This window comes from Aedes aegypti, chromosome 2, assembly GCF_002204515.2.
Source record: "Aedes aegypti strain LVP_AGWG chromosome 2, AaegL5.0 Primary Assembly, whole genome shotgun sequence".
Lineage (NCBI taxonomy): Eukaryota > Metazoa > Arthropoda > Insecta > Diptera > Culicidae > Aedes > Aedes aegypti.
The window spans coordinates 88,301,862-88,325,655 of NC_035108.1; the positions used below are offsets into that span (position 1 = coordinate 88,301,862).

Consider the following 23,794-nt stretch of genomic DNA (forward strand, 5'->3'; position numbering starts at 1 on the left):
TTGTTGTCCGGCATTCTTGCTACATGTCCTGCCCAGCGTATCCTTCCAGCTTTAGCTACCTTCACGATACTGGGTTCGCCGTAGACTTGATCGAGCTCGTGGTTCATCCTTCGCCGCCACACGCCGTTCTCCTGCACGTCGCCGAAGATCGTCCTTAGCAGTTGGCGTTCGAAAACCCCAAGAGCTTGCAAGTCCTCCTCGAGCATAGCCCACGTCTCATGCCCGTAGAGGACTACCTGTCTTATGAGCGTTTTGTACAGCGTGCATTTGGTGCGGGGGTGAAACTTTCTTGACCGCAGTTTCTTCTGGAGCCCATTGTAGGCTCCAGGGATATCCCAATAAAATCCTTCAAAAGGCTGTCTTTTGACAATGTAAAACATTTTTATGGTTTTCAGACCCACTTCTCCCATGGTAAAATATTTCGTATGAAAATAAATAAAAAAAAATGTGTATGGCACATAAAAATTCTCAAACTTCCCCTTCCCCAATAATTCTACGTAAGCAATTAATGGACGGCACCCAAGTATTTCTTCAGGAATGCCTACAGGTATTCTTTCATGAATTTTTCTAGGGTTTCTTCCAAGAACCCTCCAAAAATTTTCCCGGGGATTCTATCTGAATTTCCTTCAGGGATTTGTTCAAGAATTTCTCATGAAATTCCTTTATGTATTCATGGAGGGGTTTCTTCAGGAATCCTACCAAAACCTCGTCAATATTGTTTTTCAACAGTTACTCCAGGAATTCCTTCAGATATTTACTCAGGAATTCGTCCAGAAAATTTTTCAAGGGGTGCTCTCAAAACCCCTTTATAAGTGTCTCTAAAAATGCTACTATGAAACAGTTTTTTGGGGATTCCGGGGATTTTTTTAGGTTTTACTCTCCTTTTTCAGAAATTCCTGTTAAAACTTCTCCTGGATTTCCTACAGGATTTCTCCAGAATTCCTCCAAAATTGTTTGTAAAGTTTACGCCAGGAATTCCTCTAGATATTTTACCACGGGTTCTCCAGAAGAGATTTAAAGGAACTTCTACAATGTTTCCTTCATAAATATCTGGAGGGGTTCCAGAAGAAACTTCTCCAGTGATTTCTCCAATTAATTCGCCGGAAATTCCCCCAGAGATTTCAACAGGGAAATCTTCAAGAGTTTTTTAATGAATTTCTGGAGGGATTGCTAAAAGGACTCCTCCAGGGAGTTTCCTAAAACTTTAGGTATTCCTCTAGGAACTTTCTGATGGTAATTTTGTAAGGGATGCTTTCATCAATTTCTTAAGGGATTTCTTCAAAAACTCCTCCACAAATGTATCCAGTCATTTTGTTCAGGTATTCATTCCAGAATTTCTCACCAAAAGACATCCTTCAGAACTTTCTCAATGATTCTTGCAAGGATTTTCCACGAATTCATCCAAAGTTTTCTAAACGGATTACATCAGATTTTCAAGAGAATCCTTCAGAAATTCGTCGTGGTTTCTTCCAAAAAAATCGTTCTGTAATTTCTTTAGGAACTCATGCAGAGATTGTTTCTTCAGCTCAAACAGAGATTACGCAAAGAACTCCTAAAGGAATACCTCCAAGAAGTTTTCTATGAATTTCTCAAGGGATTCCTTCAGGAATTTCTCAAAAGCAACTTCAATTCCTACAGGAATGCAATCTAGTTATTCGAAAGCTATCCCTAAATACTCTCAAAGCTACTAGAAATCTGGGAAATCAACTGGAGGTATTTTCAGTGATGTTATTGGATGAATTCCTGAAGGAATCCCAGAAATCTCTGTAGGGTTGTTTGGAAAAGTTGCTGGAAGAATTTTTGAAGCAATCTCTAAAGGATTTTTCAAAGGAATCTCTAAAGGAATTCCTGGTGGAATTACTGGAAGAATTTTTGAAAGCTTCCTTGGAATAATTACTCCAGCAAGCGATCGAATTCCAATTGTATCAGGCCTTTCTCAAAAAATCGGACCAGTAAAAATAATTTTTTTCAGGGATTTCTCCAGTTTGGATATTTTAACATGATTTTAAGAAGTTTCTGCAAAAATTTGTTTCTGGGTTTCTTGCAGAATACCTTCAGAATTATTTCAGGAGCTCCTTCAAGGAAATTTCAAAGATTTTCCGGTGATTAATCCAATAGTTTCTTCAGGAATTCTTCCTTGACGTTGCCTGGAATTACTCTAGAAGCTCTTATGGATATCTATACGAGTTGTTCTATAAATTTCTTCGAGGATTCCTCGAAAAATGCCCTCACAAACTTCATCAAAATTCGCTAGGAAATAATTTATAGAATTTTTCGGAATTAATTCTATTAATTGCTACCTCTGTGATTCCACCAGGTTTTACTCAATGGATTCCTCTAGGAATCACTGCAAGAATTTCTCCTGGGTTTCCTCAAAGTATCCCTCCAGAATTTTCCAGAGATTTTCTCCAAATTTCTCCAAAAACTTTTACAAGAAATAGTTCCGTTGTTTCTTAGGAAACTTCTCAAGTAGTTTCTCCAATAATTTTTCTAGGGACTCCTCCGAAAATTCTTTCAGGGATTTCTCCAAGGATCTTCGCAGACATTTCTCCAGGGATTTCTCCAGGAGTACTATCAAAAATTCTTACGAGTATTTCCCAAGAAATTCTCTCAGAAATTTCTCAAGGAATTCTTCTAAGAATCCTTCGAAGTTTTTTCCGGAGATACTTTCTGAATTTACTCTAGACATTAATGTACTCATTCCTTAAGAAGTCCCTGGAGTAATATCTGGGGAGACTCCTGGAGAAATGTTATTATAGTTTTTTTGGAGAAATCCCTGAATAAATTATTGGAGAAATTTTGGAGAAATTACTTGAGAAAGAAACACAATGGCATATTCCCGGAGGGTTCCTTGGAAGAGTCCCTGGAGAAATTTCGAAAGGATTCCTTGTAAAATTTCTAGAGTTATTCTCGAAGGAGATTCTTGAAGAAATTCAGGAAGAAACCCAGAACAAATTCTTGACGGAATCCATTGAGGGAAAATTGGTCAAATAGATTTAGAAACAACTGCATGATTTTTTTTAAACAAATTGTGAATTATTTCTTAGCGAAATCTATGGAGAGGTTTCTGGGGAAATTTTTTCAGGAATCCCTTGATAAATTCCTGAGAAAACTCGTTTGTAAATCTTTACAAAGCTGTCTACATCAGTTCTTGAAAAAAATCATGGAGGAATATCTGAAAAAAACTTTGGAGAATTTTATAAAGTAATCGTTGAAGGAGCTCCTGGAAGAAATCTGAAGATATTTTTTTGCAGGAATTCCAGGATGAACAAACAATTTTTGAAAAAATCTCGAAATTATTTCCTGGCGCAATCTTTGAACTAATTTCTGGGCGGATTCTTTGAGGTACGCCTGAAGGAAATGGAATTTGATTGCCTTTACCAGGAATATTTCCAAGGATTTTGTTTCAGAATGTCCACCAGTTATTACCGCTAGTTATTCCTCTGAAAATTCCTTCAGGAATTCTTCCGAGGATGTTTGTAACACAAAAGCTCCAAGGTTTCATCTAGGAATTGATCGTGGGATTCCTTTAGAAATGATTCCAACAATTTCACCGAATCCACGAGAGGAGATTTTTATATAGATTACTGGGATGCATCTCTGGAGAGATTCTCGGAGGAATCCATTGAAAAATTACTAAAGGAATCGCTCGATTAATCTAACGAGAATTTTTGAAGAGGGATCTCTTGAGAAGTCTTTGAAGGAATTTCTGAAGTTTTTACTGGAGAAAGCATTGAGGGAATTTTTGGAGGAATCCCCTGTAAAAAAAATCTGGTGAAGTTCCTGTAGGATTTCTTTGAAGAAACCCGCGATAAATTTCTGAAGGAATCACTTGAAAATTTCTGGGCGCAGAAATCTTTGAAGGAACTCCTGGAAAAGTCTTGGAGAATTTCTAGAGCAAGTCCTGAACTGCCCATACTCGCATAACAGTCCTGTATTCTATGGGATCCCCTATATAAATGAGACTGTTATGTGAGTATGGGCAGTGAAGGTGTTATTGAAGAAGTCGTTTGGGAATTTCAGGAGGAATATGTAAAAAAGATCGGCTGAATTTCTAGAGATGTATTCCCCCCAGAATTCCTAAACGAAAACCTTGAGAAATTTCTGGAGAATCACTGTAACAATTAAGGGAGGAATCCCTGCAGAAATCTCTTAAACAATCCTGAAAGAATCCCTGAAAAAGTTCTTAGATATCTCTGGAAGAGTTCTTGAAAAAATCTCCACAAAGATCACCAGAGATATTTTTTCTAAATATTTGAGAAATTTAAAAAAAAGCCCTTGAAATATTGCTGGAGGAAGTCCTGGAGAAATCTCCGAAGGAATACTTGGAGGAATCCGTCGGGAAATTATTGGAGGAAAAATCTCTGAAGGAATTCGTGATGAACCTATGGAGTAATCTTTTAAAGGAATTTAGAAAGAATTCTAGAGAAATCTTTGAGAAAACCCAGGAGAAGTCCTTGCAGAGATTCCTTAAATAAGCTCTTGGTCAAAATCTGAAAGAATCGTTGGAGAAACATTCAGAGATTTCTGAAAAAATCTCTAAATTATTTCATAGCGGCATCTTTGGAGTAGTTTTTCGAGGCATTCCTGGACAAGTTCCTGGGTAAATTCCCAGATAAGTTTCTGAAGGGATTCCTTGAGTAATCTTTTTGGAATTTCTGGAGAAATTATTGAATGAATTCCTGAAGAAATCCCTTGAGTATCCCTGGAGAAAGCTTTGGAGGGTTCTTGGGATCCCATTGTTCTTTTTTAATCAATTCCTGGGAGATACCCTGTAGACATTCCTGATGAAATCCCTGAAGAAAATCCCCGAAAAATGTGGAGGAAATTATTGGAAGAACTTGTGGGAAAATCACTTGGGAAATTAAAGAACACAAAGCTGCTACCAAAATAATAAAAATTTGATTTGACCTTGAATTTAGAACAAACTGTGGTGGACCAGCAATTGGGTCCTTAAGTTTTTAATGATTTATTTAAGGTACCGTGGAGTAAGTGGATACAGAAAAATCAATAGTCAACTTCATTGTTATGTACAGCTAATGAGAGTAATGTAATTCAAACTTTTTTCTATGGATAACAAATGGGGGACTAATATACTTCAAATCGTAACATATTTCGATTTTTCTGATTTTTATGTATTGAGTATGAAGGACTTGAAAATTTGCGCCAAATGATCCACTTGCCCCACTGATACACTTCCCCCACTGTACCTTATTATTATTTTTATTATTACTATCGAGACTTTCAGCCTGTGGCTAGTTCGTCTCCAATGATGAATTCTTGTTTTTATTCAAAAATACGACAAAACATGTTCTTTCAATTACTTAAGCATTTTTATTCAGCACAAATAACACAAATAATTTTAAAAATGGTTTCAAATATGAACCTTGACACTTTTTATCATGTTTGGCGCTCACTTTGTCGTCAAAAATGCCACAGGGCTTTTAGTTTTAGCACTGGGGATGTTCCTATCTGACTTTTTGGAAGGGACACGGAAAACAAAATATACCCAAAATTTGTGTTTAAACCAAGGGGTGTGACGAAATCTCAAAAACCGTAAATCAACAAAAATCATTTAAAAATTTAGAAAACACGTGTTTCTGGCCTAAATTTGAATTGAGCGTTTGGTACTCAAATTGAGACAGGGCTTTAGAACCCTATTGATCTATTTTTGGTGGACTATATTTTTGGAACGAAAAAAAAAAGGATTTCCAATGAGAACGGCCTTACTCTGATAGAAGTAATCACTACACAAAGATAATCACTACACAAACTAAACAGAATTAAGTTTTTTGCAATCTCAATACCAGATCGAGGTCTATTAAATGTCACCAAAGGCGTAAGAGCACAGAAAACTCTGTGAAATACGCATAATGCGAAAGCATAATGGTGATAATTTAGCCCCAGGCTTGATACTGAAGAAGTGCATCAGCATTTCTAAGAGAAAAAATCAAGCCTGCCTGCAACATTTCTCTGGGAAGCACAGGTAGCCCCCCCTTAACATTTTATTCACAGGGTCGTTTAGCACGGAGCCGCATCACATCATGTATTAGGAGTTACCTGTGAGGTGGATTTTTACACCGGAGCAGGCAATCTATGTGTTAATTCCAAGCTTACCGAAACAATTGCTAACGACACTTTGAGGCTATCTAGGCTAATTGGAAAAAGGAAGTTTAGATTTTTAATTAACTCCGACTTGCCCAACAACATCCAAGTTAACAAAAACATTTGTCATAATGATAAATTATTCTTTGTTCTACAGATCATCACTAAGGTCAGTCGGTGTAAATTCTGACTAAAGACGGTGTAGTGTCTAATTAGAAAATCTGCTCTTTTCAATCGACTGCAACTTTCGGTTACTGTGCAGTGTTGATTATAACGATGAGCACGCGGCTACAAGCATCTATTCTGATTAAAACTATAATTGAAATCCGTACTGCCATCTTCCATTGTCATCACGGAATTATTAATGTTTTCCGTTCTTCCTTGTTCTCCTTCACAGAAAATAATCTCATTAAGACTACAAACACAAATTGACTACCGAGAACCGCAATCCCGGCGAACAAATTCAATGCTGGTTGGAAGAAGTCACCTGAAAACTTCTACAGGATGAGCTCGGGAAACTTGCGACGAATTCCGCCACAAAAAGAAGCGGATTAATGAGATTTTTCCTTTCGAGAAGCTCCCTGGAAGCGCCCAGCACTACCGCTGCATCAAGTCTCTCTTGTTTGGTCTTTCAAGGCGAACGAAAATCCTCTATTCCTCGCCCCGGAGGACAAGAGCTTGCTTGGAAGTGTACACAATAATCTTCCGAAGCGGAAGCAGCCAAGCGACGTCGAGTGGAAAATGAGAGTGCATAAATTTTCCACCCATCGCGTGAGTGATGCTCGGAAGAATCGTGAGTGCCAGTTGCAGCAGCTATCGTCGCCGTCGTCCTACCGGCTGAAACAGCATTTACTATGTGGCGGTTTCCCCCTAGATGGAGACACGTTTGATGCGAATCTGCAATCTAATGGTGGCTATTCATGTCATCACTTCATCATCCAACGGCAGCAGCACTGGAGCATCTAAACGTGTAACACCCATCAATTGGAACTAATGAAACATAGGGTAAGGGATCTTATTTATGACTCTGTGCTAGTTTTCGACTCATTGGTAGAACAATCATAATTTAAAATGTGAACGGATTTATTGAATCTTTTGTAAGTAACTGATATGTTGCAACGTTCAAAACGGCAACTATTGCTGAAGCTTTCCAAGTTGACTTAAAATTTTCTTATAAAATTGTTATTGGATAACAGTTTTTCGACATTTTTAATTGAAATGCTCGTTTTTTTGAATGGTAAAGAGAACGAGCTATTGAATTTTCTAACAGCTAATAACCTACAGATAGCAGTAATTACTGAAACTTATTTAGAACCTAGATCCAAACTTTTTCGTTTATCGAAATGATCGACTGTATGCAGCATGTGGTGGAGTTGCTATCATCATTCATAGGCGCATAATAAATAAACTCTTTTCGCCACAAAAAAAAAACTTAAATTTGAAACTTCAATTCTGTTTTATTCAGGTGAAATCAACTCACCTGTGAAAATTCTGAACTGCTACGGCAAATGAAATGTAATATGTTGTTAGCAAAATGTTAAATAGAGCTTAATTAAATGTTACCAAATTAGGACGATAGTATTGTCTAACACAGAACACCTAGATACAAGAAATGAATGTAATGTTTGAAATGATACTAATAAATGAATAACAAAAATATTTACAAGTCAAAAATTTTGATAGGCTTTTGATATGGAAATTAGTATTCAATATCAATTACGTTGTGTGTGTAGGACTTTCATTTTTGTGGCTTGTATTTAATTGCTTTTACCCTATCTGTGACGAGATTTCCCGGGCTGGCTGTCGCATAACCAGTTCGGTCGGTAATGAACAAGACACACGGTGTAAATTTGCGTTTAACTAGCACATGCAGTGTGACCAAGTAAAAGTTTTTAATTATACGCCAACAACGTCGAAGCTGGGGAAACTTGTTGAGCAATTGCACGAAAATGCACACTTTCCCGGCCAGCTCGGAAAGGTAACTACAACGGTTGTGCTGTGCGTAGGTTAGTAGTAGGGTGATCAAAAAAAAAATCAATGGCCGAGGTTCGAACCCAGACACCTTCAGCATGGCTTTACTTTGTAGCCGCGGACTCTAATTACTCGGCTAAGGAAGAAAATTCATGTTCCACAAAAATAATAAGAAAGGAATTTTGTTTTTCTAGGGCTGAGCACCATGACTTTTCAAACATCTATTTTTCTGGAACACCCTAGGAAGTAGTGGTTGATAGGGTGTACTAGGTTGATACTATTTCGATGCGGAGGAGAATGAATGCTTATACTGTCCAGAGTGTGCTGTAACATTTTGCACGTCGGGAAAAGCTGGGCCACACGAAACTGTGTTTAATTATGAAAATTAATAACGTTTAAACTTCGAGCAACCCGCTGATTTGGAATCAGAGCGAGAGAAGCTTGTATTTCGAAGTATGATGAGGTTAGCTAGCTCGTTCTGTGAACTCCTATTCGGGATAATCTGGATCGAACGCATGCACTACCTTATTAGTTTTATACTGAATGGGTTTATTGGAAACGGAATTGCACGAAAACTGTACGATTAAAAAAAAAAAAAGAAAAGAAAATCGAGAAACTGTAATAGTGTTGTTGTTTTATCATGATTCAAAGAGGTTTGCATTACATTTTCTCTTTTCCGAAAAGAAAAGTAATGAATGTCTGTTATGTTAAATGCAAATCCACAATGCAAATAACAACTGCTCTACATTCGAAGTCAGCTATTTCAATATTAGTTAATTTATTTACTGTTTAATAAATCTTCGAGCTGTTTAGTATAATACCTATAAGTAGATGAAATAACCGAATTTAGTACTTTACCATTTAATTTCACTAGAGTTTGTATCCTTTGACATATAAGCGTATTTCGACCTCAATTGTAAGGCCGTCTTCAGTGTCGTGTACTAGACTCGACTTCTAGTACACGACACTGAAGACGGCTTTACAGTTCAGGTCGAAATACGCGTATCTGTCAAATGATACAAACTCTAGTGGAATTTACTAAATTCGTTTTTTTCATCTACTTATTTATCTACTTATTTAAGTGCTTGTGCAGTTTCAGTCTTAATCTAAATTAAATGAGCTCATGTTTTGGGAGGACACTCAGAATTTGATCTAGAATCGAATAAGCGGTGAGAAGGTGGCATTAGTCCAAATAAACTAGAATTGATACGCAATAAAAACCAAACAAGAGAATAGTCTTTCATTCAAGTGTTCTAGAGATCCTCAATCAGTGCGCATCGTACCTTCGTGCTGTGCGTACACGAATTCTCTCTGCTCTTGGAAGTTTTCTTAAAAACTACCTAAAGCAATAAAACAGTACTTTTCAGTGCTAAAATTACAAAACGGTACTTTTTAGTGCTACTAAAACAGTACTTTTCAGTACTATTTTCTACTATTGATCCCTTTACGATCCTTGTTTGGACCCGTGCCTTCGATTTTTCGTTGGACCCGTTGGCGAAAGCTAGCGGTGGTAAACCTTCTTGGACACCGTCTTGGGAAAAAAAACCTCTCGAAGGTCACGTCTTCTTTCGTTTATTAATTAAACATGGTATCAACAACAAACAAAAGGAAGGGTGAATCTCTGAATTCACTACTTCCTTCCAAAAAAGTGGGTTTTAAAACTGTCACTACACGTGGCAAGAATGAAAGAAAGGACGTTTCCCCGGAATGCGAACTTTCTTCCAAGGGTGAAATGAATAATTGTATCGAAATGAGCAATCAGTTCGATGCTCTAGACAAATTTTCCGAACACCAAATCGAAGCAGCCTCTAGCCCAGGCTCTTTGATTCAAGTGAGGAAGCAAAGAGTTCCGCCTATCGTCGTGGTCAGTTGTTCCGAATTTGGGGGATTTAGGCAGGGAATCTTGAACTCCATTAGGGGAATCAAGGTTTCCTTCCAAATCGCAAAGAAAGGAAACTGTCGCGTTTTGCCGGAAACTCCTAAAGATCGCGAACTTCTTCTCAGACATCGAAGAGAAGAAGCACAAATTTTTTACTTATGACGACAAAACTGAACGTTTGTTCAAAGTTGTCTTGAAAGGTCTCTCAAGTGACTATAAGTCTCCTGAAGAGATCAAAAATGGAATAAATGATTTACTTGGATTTTTCCGAGTCCAAGTAATGATTATGAAAAAGAGAACCCAATCTGGCATTGTTTGGAAGGGGCTTTCTCAAGAATTTAATTTAGTTCACTTTTACAAAAAGGAACTAAATAATATTAAAGCTTTAGAAAAAGCAAGACTTATGTTCGATGACCATTAGTGTGGGACAAAATTTAGATTCTCGCTCCAGTCCACTTTTTGAATTGCATTTAGGTCCCATACCAACTGTGCAAAATTTCAGCTCGATCGGAGAAACTATATTTTAGCGCCAGCCTTTCAAAGTTTGTATGGGATTTACTATGGGAAAACATACTTTTGCAAAGAAAAATCGCCAGACGTCGCCCATTGACCTCTATAAAAATTCGGAACACAGACCTCGATAGGTATTTTTACGATGAATAATATTGCCGAAGACCGCAAAACAATCCGACACTTGTGAAAAAAGTTATTCAATGAAAACCTTTTGGCAAGGTACATTGATGAACACGTAAAGGAATAAAAATAATAATAAAATCGGGCAAAATTTCCGAATAGCCAATGCTTAATAACTTTTTTCACAAGCATCGGATTGCTTTGCGGTCTTCGGAAATGTTGTTCATCGTAGAAATACCTATTGAGATCTGTGTTCAGATTTTTTATAGAGGCCAATGAGCGATATCTGGCGATTTTTCTTTGCAAAAGTAAGTTTTCCCATAGTAAATCCCATACAAACTTTGAACGGCTGGCGCAAAAATATAGTTTCTCTGATCGAGCTGGAATTCTGCACAGTTGTTATGGGGCCCAAATGCAATCCAAAAAGTGGACTGGAGCGAAAATCTAAATTTTTCATATAACCTTGTCCCAGGCTAATGACCATGTGACATGGGAACATTTCCAGAAACCTGGAGGAAATTACCAGAACCCCACTCAGTGCCGTCGGTGCCAAAAGTGGGTCATGGTACAAAAAATTGTCGCATGGATTCTATATGCACGATTTGCGGAGATTCTTCTCACGCCAAGGACGTCTGTCCAGTAAAGGATGATACCGATAAATTCTTTTGCGTCAATTGCAAGGGCCCTCACAAAGCTAACTTTTGGGAATGCATTTCACGCAAAAGAGTCATTGAGGCTCGTGCCAGACAGATGAAAGATAATATCCGTTACGATCCGGAATTTCCCTGGTAGAGTATCGAACAATACTCATTTTTCAGTTAACGATCGCTTGATCATGAATCATACCCATCAGGAAGATCATAATCATGCTCATTAACAAACTAATTTTAATCCGTCGGGTAGCCGTTCGAATCTTTCAATTTCGAATGTATCTACCCACGGAAAATCCTTTGCCGATATCGTAGCAGGAAATTTGAACTCTTCCCCTGTTCGTTCCATGAGTACCCATTCCACTTGTTCCAAATCAAATGGAAAAAAACCCTACCGCCACAGGTAACTCTTACTGAGCTTCTTCATCTACCGAAAATTCTAATGGGAAATCATCAGATGGACCCACTTCAAGTGATATGTCTGCCTTTGATTTCAATTTTCTAACTGAACAATTGAATCTAATGATTAATGCAATGTTCAAAGCCACCACTATGACTGAAGCAGTCCAAGTAGGTGTAAAATTTACAAATCAAATTGTTATTGGATTACGTTTTTCTAATGGATCCGAATAATAATTTAAATGTTTTAAATTGGAATGCTCGTTCTCTGAATGGTAAAGAGGACGAGCTGTTCAATTTTCTTACGGTTAATAACGTGCATATAGCAGTTATTACCGAAACGTATTTAAAACCTGGATCTAAACTCAAAAGAGATCCTAACTTTTTTGTTTATCGTAATGATCGACTTAATGGTGCATGTGGGGGAGTTGCAATCATCATTCATAGACGTATAAAACATCAACTGTTTTCGTCATTTGAAACTAAAGTTTTTGAATTGAAATACAGCTTGGTAAATATACTTTCATAGCTGCCTATTTGCCTTTTCAATGCTCTGGACAGCAAGTTAATTTGCTCAAAACTGACTTGCGAAAATTGACTCGCAATAAGTCAAAATGTTTTGTCATTGGTGACTTTAATGCCAAACATCGGTCATGGAATAATTCTCAAAGTAATTCCAACGGCAGAACTTTATTTGATGAGTGCTCTTCAGGATATTTCTCAATTCAATACCCTGATAGCCCTACATGTTTTTCCTTTCATAGAAATCTATCAACGATTGATTTGGTCTTAACCGACTCCAATCATCTTTGTAGCCAACTGATTACTCATGCTGATTTTGATTCTGATCATGTCCCTGTTACATTTCAAATATCCCAAGAAGCGATTGTCAATCCTATCAGCTCCACTTTCAATTATTTTCGAGCCGACTGGAATATATATGAAACATTTATTGACTCTAATCTTGATGTTAATATTCCCTTACAAACAAAACTTGATATTGACAATGCTCTTGAAACTTTAACAAATTCCATTATTGAAGCCAGGAGCATTGCAATTCCGAAATGTGAAGTAAAATTTGAATCCGTGATTATAGACGATGATCTTAAACTCTTGATCCGTCTTAAAAACGTGAGGAGAAGGCAATTTCAACGCACTCGTGATCCTGATATGAAAATTATATGGCAGGATTTACAGAAAGAAATCAAGAAACGTTTTGCTCAATTAAGAAACAAAAATTTTGAAAATAAGATTTCTCAATTGGACCTTGGCTCTAGCCCTTTTGGAAATTATCTAAAATTTTGAAAAAACCTCAGAAGCCAATACCGGCATTGAAAGAGGAAAACAAGTTATTACTAACTAATTGTGAAAAAGCTCAAAAGCTTGCTATGCAGTTTGAAAGGCGCACAATTTTAATTTAGGACTTACTAGTCCAATTGAAAATGAAGTTACTCAGGAGTTCGAAAATATTCTCAATCAAGAGAACGTTTTCGAAAATGCCTGGGAGACTGATTTGGAAGAAGTGAGAACAATTATTAAACAATTCAAAATATGAAAGCTCCTGGCGATGATGGAATTTTCTACATCCTCATCAAGAAACTTCCAGAAAGTAGCTTATCATTTTTAGTTGATATATTTAACAAATGTTTTCAATTAGCATATTTTCCTGACAAATGGAAAAATGCTAAGGTTGTTCCAATTTTAAAACCAGACAAAAATCCTGCAGAAGCTTCTAGCTATCATCCAATCAGTTTGCTTTCCTCCATCAGTAAACTTTTTGAAAAGGTCATTTTGAACAGAATGATGGCCCACATCAACGAAAATTCAATTTTTGCCAATGAACAGTTCGGATTCCGCCATGGACATTCGACCACTCATCAACTTTTACGTGTAACAAATTTGATCCGTCCCAACAAATCTGAAGGCTATTCTACTGGTCTTGCTCTTCTAGACATAGAAAAAGCATTCGACAATGTTTGGCATGAAGGTTTGATCGTAAATTAAAAAACTTTAATTTTCCAACATACATTGCAAGAATATTTCAAAGTTATCTGTCAAATCGTACACTTCAGGTTAATTATCAGAACTCCAGATCTGAAAGACTTCCTGTAAGAGCTGGTGTTCCCCAAGGCAGCATTTTGGGACCAATATTATACAATATTTTCACATCTGACTTACCTGAGTTACCTCAGGGATGTCAAAAATCTTTGTTTGCGGATGACACAGGCCTCTCCGCCAAGGGACGAAGCTTGCGTGTCATCTGTAGTCGATTGCAAAAAAGTTTGGATATTTTTTCTTCATACTTGCAAAAATGGAAGATTTCTCCTAATGCTGCCAAAACTCAACTAATAATATTCCCCATAAACCAAAAGCTCTCTATTTGAAACCTTCAAGTAGACATGTTGTCACGATGAGAGGGGTTCCAATAAATTGGTCAGATGAAGTTAAGTATCTAGGGCTCATGCTAGATAAGAATTTAACTTTCAAAAATCACATTGAGGGCATTCAAGCCAAATGTAATAAATATGTAAAATGTCTCTATCCCCTTATTAATAGAAAACCAAAGCTTTGTCTTAAGAACAAGCTTTTGATATTCAAACAAATTTTCAGGCCAGTCATGTTGTATGCTGTACCAATATGGACTAGCTGTTGCAATACCAGGAAGAAAGCTCTGCAGAGAATTCAAAGTAAAATTTTGAAAATGATTCTGAAGCTTCCTCCCTGGTATAGTACCATTGAGTTACATAGAATATCCAATGTTGAAACATTGGAACAAATGTCAAATAAAATAATTAATAATTTCAGGCAAAAATCGTTACAATCTTCTATTGCCACGATTAATGTGTTATATGTTTAGGTTAAGTTAGGTTAAGTATATGAAAAACGTTTTTTTTTCTCTTATAAGCAGGTGAAATCAACTCACCTGTAAAAATCTGAACTGCTGCGGCAAATGAAATGTAATATGTTGTTAACAAAATGTTAATTAAAGCTTTAATTTGTTTTACCAAATAAGGATGATAGTGTTGTCTAGTAACACAGAACACCTAGATATAAGAAATAAATGTAATGTTTGGAATGATACTAATAAGGAAATTAAAAAAAAAGAGATCCTCAATAGCAGATGGAAATTAATGTGAAATTTCAAAATACTATGCATCCACCTGAAAGTGGGATTTTCTATGAATCTTATAAAACAATGTAAAAAACTTTTATTTTCAAGCTTTTTCCAAAGATTTTTTTAATAAAGTGTTTAATTTTTATATTTTAATGGTAGCTATAAATTATTTGAAGGAATACAATGTTCAAATTTTATTTTAATACATATTCCCAATACATGCTTTAGATGGTGTCCGGCCATTTGGCCGAACGCCGTTTGGCCGAATGCCGTTTGGCCGAATGCCATTTGGCCGAACGGGTCATTTGGCCGAATGCCGTTTGGCCGAATCACGAAAAAAATGCTTCAACGCTGATAAGTAGGAGTCATAAGTGTGGCCCAATAACTAATCAAGTAATTCATTTGGTGATTTTGATAATGTAGCCGAACGTCATATTTGTCGCTATATAAGTGATCCAAGAGAATAAAAACGATCCGTTAATTCAGGACGAAGTTTAGAACTCGCATCAAGACTTTAAGTCGTTCCTGGATTACCAAAGGTGTGCTAGGTTTACTCCTGATTGATTTTCTTCTTTTAAGCATAGGCTATTCTTTCGATTTGTACTGGTTCCATAACTATTTTTAATAATAAATCTTATATTTTTTGGATATTTTACCTTCTTTAAATTATCGGCAGATCTTTGTAGTTATACTGATATAATATTTTTTGCATTATACTTGCTTCAATTTTTATAAGAGATTTTTCCTTCTTTTGATCATAGGCTGTTCTTTCATATTTGAATAATTTTCATAGTTTATTGGAATTATGGCTTATAATTCGCTCATAAAGAATCTTATTAAAACATGTTATTTACCATAAGGGTTAACTTAGATTAACTGCTGCTTTCGTATATCAATAAATCGAACGATTCAGTTAACGTCAAATAGGCTCACTGTTTCTCCGTCGAGAAAAAAAGAAGCCAAAACTCGTGTTTGCTAGAACTATGAATAAAATCGCTTAATACGATTGGAAGCATTGAAGCGAACCGATGCTACAGAAGGACGAATAAATCTTAAACTGTCTTTTAGTTACTGTCAAGAGCTGACTACAAACGCATTGCGAAAACCTCTGCTGGCTACTATTACCGCTAGCAGAGAAGTTAATAATTGCTTTCATTTAGGATGTTCTTCTTTCAGCATTGACTATTTCTTGAACTAATACTAAAGAGCTAATGTACAGCCTGGGACACGGTTATATGAAAAATTTATATTCTCGCTCCAGTCTACTTTTTGGATTGCATTTAGATCCCATAACAACTATGCAAAATTTCAGTTCGATCGGTGAAACTATATTTACGCGCCAGCCGTTCAAAGTTTGTATGGAATTTGCTATGGGAATACATACAGTTATTAAACAAATACTATTTGTAAATTTTGCCCGATTTTGTTATTATTGTTATTCCTTTACGTGTTAATCAACGTCGCCTTGCAAATAGGTTTTCATTGAATAACTTTTTTCACAAATGTCGGATTGTGTCGCGGTCTTCGGCAATATTCTTCATCGTAAAAATACCTATCGAGGTCGGCATTCAGAATTTTTATAGAGGTCAATGGGCGACCTCTGGCGATTTTTCTTTGCAAAAGTAAGTTTTCCCATAGTAAATCCCATACAAACTTTCAAGGGCTGGCGCGTAAATATAGTTTCACAGATCGAGCTGAAATTTTGCACAGTTGTTATGGGACCTAAATGCAATCCAAAAATTGGACTGGAGCGAGGATCTGAATTTTGTCCCACACTACTGTACATACATGATGATTTATCCTTCTTTAAGGATAAATTGTTCTTTGAAATTCATTAAAAATTAATGCTAACTATCATCTATCATCTATTATTTTCAATTTCGGCCAAACGGCATTCGGCCAAATGGCATTCGGCCAAATGACCCTTTCGGCCAAATGGCGTTCGGCCAAACGGCATTCGGCCAAATGGCGTTCGGCCAAATGACCCGGAACCGCTTTAGATGGCCTAATGTCACACCAACGCCAATTGATCATAAGTTAATCCTCTTAACAACCCCTTAACGAGCAGTAAAAATTGAAAATGAATAACATATTATATCTTATGAAGGCAAAATACAAAAATCAATTTTCCGTTCTTCACCCGCTCAATAACAAATTGCAGTATTTTCACAAAATCGCTGAGGGAAGGGAAAGATGACGGGATTGGTGGTCCAATGGCTACCGCTTATGATTCATAAGCAGAAGTTCATGGGTTCAATCCCACGCCCGTCCCTTTCCTCGTACTTTGTAGTTGTATATTTCACTTGCTCTTGTCTTCCACTCTCCATATATCACAGTTCATAGCATTTGCTAGAACCCGAGACGGACAAAAAATCCGTTTCCCTGCGCTTCCATTCTTTCATCATTATAGAACGCCTTTACTAAGGCCTAATACATAGGCAGTCTGCTAATCAAACAACCTCTCTGCCATAAAAAATATACCAGTTCTACACCCATGAACTGGCGTAGACGCAGTGGTATATCCGGTCTTCTGTGGAAGGCAGTTTAATGCATCATCAGTTTTCCTCCCCCTTCCTTTTATTGGTCAGCATTCTGACGTGGCAGGCGCCATTGTTTCCTAAAAATAGAAGATCACCAGCACTTATACACTGAGGATGTCTGTTAGTCCCAAGCAGTCATCTAGTTGGTTCCTTCAAAATATCTTCAAGAACCTCACGTGATAGGGAAATTGTGTTAGTAGGGTAGTTGTATACCGTGGTTCGGGATGATAATGAGCCATAAGGGTGACTTTGGGCCAAGATTTTTACTGCGAACTAAAACCAGAATAATGAAAACAATGTGGCAAGCTTCAAGAATACGTTATGAATAGCCAATGTATTGTCATGGATTTGTTTTATGAATTCCGTACTAACCATGAGCATCGAGATGGGCTGTTAATGTTACCTTCTTTGCCCAATGTTTACCCGCACGGCGATATATGCAGTGCCTTCCCGATTTTGGCAACGCCCGCTTTTCTCAACCCTCGATTTTGTCAACACCTATTTTGGCAACAATATCTCCATTTTGGCAACACATTGAAAATTATGTTCAATTGATTATTACGTACTGAATCCTAACATTTTGAAATAGAGCGAAGTGAAACTACATCAGAATGAAAATGTTCACCATTACATATTGATAGCAAAAAAACCATAATATGGGATGTAATTATGAGTAAAATTACCATATATCCAAGTTATTGCTCAACGTATAGGGAAATTCATATAATGATGGTAACCTATAAAAATTATTTTTATAATTGCAAATATAATAAGAGCATCACACGTAGAGATAATTTATTATACTGTGTTAATCATGATTGTTTTTGTAGCTTGTGGATTGTTTGAGCAAAGTTTGTCTGACGGTGTGACGATCTGAAATGCCTGAAAATGTTTTCCAGTTATCTCGTGAACTTTAATTAGCTAATCCATAACATATTTTAGGAAACCATTGAAGAGTGATTTCTTTCATGTATGGAGGCTCTTAAGTAAAAATTAGAGAAACTTTGTGCTTAACTTCAGATGTCAGTTTCAACAGAAGATAAGAGTTGTATAGGAATAATAAAAACGATTCATGGTAAAATCCATGTTTAAAGTAATAAAAACATTGCTGATTTTTCAAAAACTTTGCTTTTTATTCAGAATTTCGTCATAAAGCTTATAGATATAACAGATAATCACGCAGAAATGCAGTCAGAAGTCCATACTTATATTTATATACTTATGTTGACGCGATTTTATTGTAATGTCAATGTTATACCAATAAATATAAATATGTATTTATATTAGCTCCTCTACCAGCAGCTTCATATTTTGCAACAAAAAAAGTTATGCAAATCGTGATATTTTTTTTGTTTCTCAATATCTTTGCACCATCAAAAGTTCTCAGTAAACTCTTCTAGTTTAAAAATCCGTGTCGATATTAATTATTGATGATCTGGTTTTGAATATATCCCGATGTTCCTTGGGGGACCGACATTCTCCACCTGTGCGCCGAAATAATTTCAATCGGCGGCAGCGTCAGAGTGTTTTTGCACCGGCAGCGTCACCGGCGTCACGCCGTTGACAATTTTCGGGGATAATTTAACAGAATGTTTTTTAAAAATATAAATGATGCAATTTTGCTTGCACATATGGTTCAAATAACATAAATTTTGTTTAATCAAATTTTACATATCTTTCTTACAATCTTTATGGTTAACCTACCGACAGTATCGTTTTAATATCAGTATAAAAAAATAAATGAATGAAGATAGTTTTTTTTGTGTTTCCTATTTTTTGCACCGTTCATTAATAAGTTCTGAAAAGCTCTTCTGTTTTTAGAATCCATTCATTTATAACTCCTATATTAGTATTATTCCATACATAACATTAAATTCATATATCTACGGATTCTGTGTAAAGTTACACTATCATCCTAATTTGGTAAAACTAATTTTAACTACTATTTACATTTTGTTAACAACATATTAGGGGAAGTGGTGGTAAAATGAACAGGGGTGGTAAAATGAACACCGTGCATTTTACCGAGAAAAAACAAATTTCGATGAATTTTTATCACGCTCGGACGATTTAGAGCATGAATCTGAGTGTTCGAGTTGATACGTAGTTCAATTGAAGTAAAAGTATCAACGAAAACTAAGATTTTAGAAAACCACGTTTGAAAATTAGAACTGACGTAACTTTTAGCTCGGAAGACTTGAGGTTTTTCAGTGAGGTGAATATCGTTATGATATGATGTAAAATCTGATACTCTTAGAAGTTTTTTGCATGGTGTTCGTTTTACCACCAACCGCTGTTCATTTTACCCACATAGTGCAGGTAAAATGAACATTTGCATCGCTTTTTGATAGCGATGAAAACATATGAAAATTTAGCTATTTTAGCCTGAATCCATGTCGCTGCTACAGATTACATCCCTATTTTTGATGTTGTGCGATAGAACTATACAAATTTCTCGTTCTGCTATCAGAAACAAGATGATTTCCTTAAGGTGTTCATTTTACCACCCCTTCCCCTACATTTCATTAGCCGTACCAGTTCAGAATTTTACAGGTGAATAAAATTAATCTGTTTATGAGATAAAACAATTCGCTTAGAATCTGTGTTAGTTTTGATCACTGGTCATCTGGTTCTAGAGATATTCCGGATTTAAGCGTGTGACACGTAACCATTACCCACGTAAATGAACGTAATAGATTGTTCTCATTTTAGTATACTTGTTTGTCAGAACAATACTTTGATAAAAGCCTTTTGTGGAAAAATGAAGCAAATCGGTTCAATCGATTTTAAATTAATAAGCATTTTAGTTTCTAGTACAACTCAAGCCGAATTAAAATATTAGTAATAGCACCTAAATCAAAAAATATATTGCGGTTTAAATATTTTTGCGGTAAAATTTAAAAATTGAAGCTGCTGATAGAGGAGTTCAAAAAGATTCAAAGGTATTTTAAAGACGTAGATACTTTAAACGCTTGTAAAACGGTCATATCCAGGTTTGTGCTAAGATTTATTACCAAACCTTATTACTCAAGCTTTCATATATAAAGTTTGGTAGATTTTTTTCGAGGATTTTTAGTGAAAAAAATTGTAGTCGTTTTCTTTGATTCAGTTCTAATAAATCGTTCATACACAGCAAAAAATTCTCAAATATACATGGCACGTAATTTTTAATGATAATCATGTAAAACGAGTTGCAACTGAACATTCAACGATAATTAATGTGAACTGTCTTATTGCATTCGAAAATGCTTGCAATCTTGATTGAAACTGAAACATTTCATGATCTTTCATCCAACATTCGCCAATATTGCATGCTTTCTTGCATCTTGAAAGTGAAATTGCAAACAAGAATGCTCAGTTTACATGATTCTACGCTCAATATTCTGTCAAAAATAATGCACATGGATGGATCGACGGCTTGTCATTCCATGTGCATTATTTATGATTGAATTTTTAGCGTGAAAATCATGTAAATCGAGTCGTTTTGCATGCAAAATTCTTCGAGAGAAGACGTTTCGCGTTCAATATTAAGGATTTTGGTAACAATGTTGTATATAATAGATGTGTTCATAGGTTTTATCATTGAATAATACATGAGAAATGGCTTTGCATGATTGAGGCTAAAATTACGTTACGTGTAAATCTAAGATTGTTTTGGTGTGTAGTGCCTTACAGAAAATCACAGCTCCGAGGAATATCCACATTTATTTTCTTCGAATTGAAAAGATGAACAAAATCCTACTATAATTGATTGCGAAGCTGTATAGATCATAAGTTCAAATAAGTTAAAATTTTTAGCGTTATTAAAAACTAAATAAAGAGTACCTATTTATGTATCCCAGATTTTTTTTCCTGGGATTCCTAGAAAAATCTGAAAATAAATCCGGAAACGAATCCTGAAAGAATACTTAAAGAAGATGCTGGTTAAATTCCTGTGAGGATTTCTACACGAGTGTTTATGAAAGAAACTTATGGAGATATGAAAAAAAAATCATCGAAGAACACTAGAAAATATCTGGATAATAAATATCCTGAAGTTTGCTCTGGAAGAAAATGTGCCGAATTTATTTGAGGTACTCTTGCGTTGATTTGGAGGAACCCTTGGAGAAATTTGTTGGGATATTCTCCAGGTAAAAACTTCTTCTATAATTTCTTAACCCCTCTACCGGCAGCTTCATTTTTAACGCAAGTTGTCAAAATACTCTTCTAGTTTCTGTGTCAACATTGATCATTGAACATCTGGATCCAGAGATATTCCGAAATTCCTTGGAGGACCAACGCGTAACCATAACACACGCATATAACTCGGGCTACAGATTTTTTTTTATCGTATTCGGATATTCACTCTTCGAAACAATACATTAATGAGAGTATGTTGTGAAAAAATGAAGCAATGTGGTGCATCCGTCTTTGAGTTATGAGCATTTGTGTTGCTGGTACCACGCTAAATAAAAATAAGAATCTTGAAAATTTCAAAAAATCGCATATCGTAATTTTCATATTTCTCTAAGAATACTTAACCAATATGTATGATTTGTTCAGAGTAGCACCTTATTACATGGCATTATATAGCCCATATTTTATGTTTTCGATAAATTGACGTATAACAAAATGGTTGCCTAAGACATTTTATATGGGAAATGTTGGTCCTCCAAGGAACATTGGAATATCTTTAAAACCAGATCACCAATCATCAATATCGACAAGGATTCTCAAACTAGAAGAGTTTTTTGAAAACTTTTGAAAAAATGGTGCAAAAATACCGAGAAACTAAAAAGTTATCGTGATTTGAATTTTTTTCTCGCGGTAAAAAATGAAGCTGCCGGTAGAGGGGTTAATATAGTCTGGAAATATTTCCCTTTAAGATACCCGCAAGAACCTGTAGATATTTTTTTTCCAGGAATCCGTGCATCGATACATGGAAATAACGATTCAAGGAATTTTCCTTTGCCATGATGTTTCTACACACCAAAAAAATCTTAGATTTACACGTAACGTAATATTAGCCTCAATCATGCAAAGCCATTTCTCATGTATTATTCAATGATAAAACCTATGAACACATCTATTATATACAACATTGTTACCAAAATCCTTAATATTGAACGCGAAACGCCTTCTCTCGAAGAATGTTGCATGCAAAACGGCACGGTTTACATGATTTTTACGCTGAAAATTCAATCATAAATAATGCACATGGAATGACAAGCCGTCGATCTATCCATGTGCATTATTTTTGACAGAATATTCATCGTAGAATCATGTAAACCGAGCATTCTTGTTTGCAATTTTACTTTCAAGATGCAAGAAAGCATGCAACATTGGCGAATGTTGGATGGAAGATCATGAAATGTTTCAGTTTCACTCAAGTTTGCAAGCATTATCGAATGCAATGAGACAGTTTACATTAATTATCGTTGAATGTTCAGTTGCAACTCGTTTTACATGATTATCATAAAGAATTACGTGCCATGTATATTTGAGAATTTTTTGCTGTGTAGGGACCACCATAATAGTTAGTAAATTTTATTTGTCGATAAGGTTTAAATTATGGAGGTTTAACGTTTCTCATATTTTTGAGAAATTTTACATATGGTAAAATAATAATAATAAAATAATATGGTTTACGTGACACGTAAACTTCAATTATAATAATGTAAAATGAGTTAAAATTGAATATTCAACGATAAAAAATGTTAACTGTCTGATTGCAATCTTGACTGAAACTGAAGCATTTCAGGATCTTCCATTCAACATTCGCCAATATTGCATGCTTTCTTGCATCTAGAAAGTAAAATTACAAACAAGAATGCTCGGTTTACATGATTTTACACTGAATAATCTGTCATATATAATGCACATGGATGAATCGACGGCCTTTCATTTGAAGTGCATTATTTATGATTGAATTTTCAGCGTGAAAATCATGTAAACTGAGCCGTTTTGCATGCAACATTCTTTAAGAGAAGACGTTTCGTGTTTAATATTAAAGATTTTGCTAGCAATGTTGGATATAATAGATGTGTTTGTAGGTTTTATCATTGAATAATACATGAGAAACGGCTTTGCATGATTAAAGCTAAAATTACTTTACGTGTAAATCTAAGATCTTTTTGGTGTGTACGCGACACTCATTTTAGAGCAGTGGTTCCCAATCCTTTTGAAGCTACGACCCTCTTAAAAAATTACCAAAAAAATTGCGGACCTCTGATAGTGGAAAATATCGAAACGAAAAATTATGAAAACTTTCAAACGATTCAACCCTCCAGAGCTCCACTGATTTTCCCAAATATTAAAAATATATTTTGGTACACTTGAAAGTTCCACCAGAATCCACGAAGTTCTCTAGAAATTTTCCTTAGATATGTAAAAAATTCACCAAGCTTTCCCGCTGCAAGCTGCTTTGGATACTTTACAAATCATTTCTTATGAGCTATCGGAGATTTGGAACTCTTAACAAGTCTTGTCGAATATCTGTCGAAAATCTCATGAAAAATTCTGT

At 35.8% G+C, this 23,794-nt stretch overlaps 1 protein-coding gene across 3 annotated transcripts in view; it reads left to right on the forward strand.

Annotated features, from left to right (window-relative positions):
- The window catches only part of LOC5571839 (zwei Ig domain protein zig-8), a 372,596-nt gene that overhangs the window by 174,996 nt on the left and 173,806 nt on the right, over positions 1 to 23,794 (forward strand). For 2 of the 3 annotated variants that reach the window (XM_021841480.1, XM_021841481.1), the window contains exon 2: positions 6,503 to 7,110. The exons of the other annotated variant lie outside the window; for it this stretch is intronic. The gene's annotated coding sequence lies outside the window, so the exon portion shown is untranslated. The remainder of the gene's footprint in view (positions 1 to 6,502; positions 7,111 to 23,794) is intronic. 3 annotated transcript variants of the gene reach the window in all.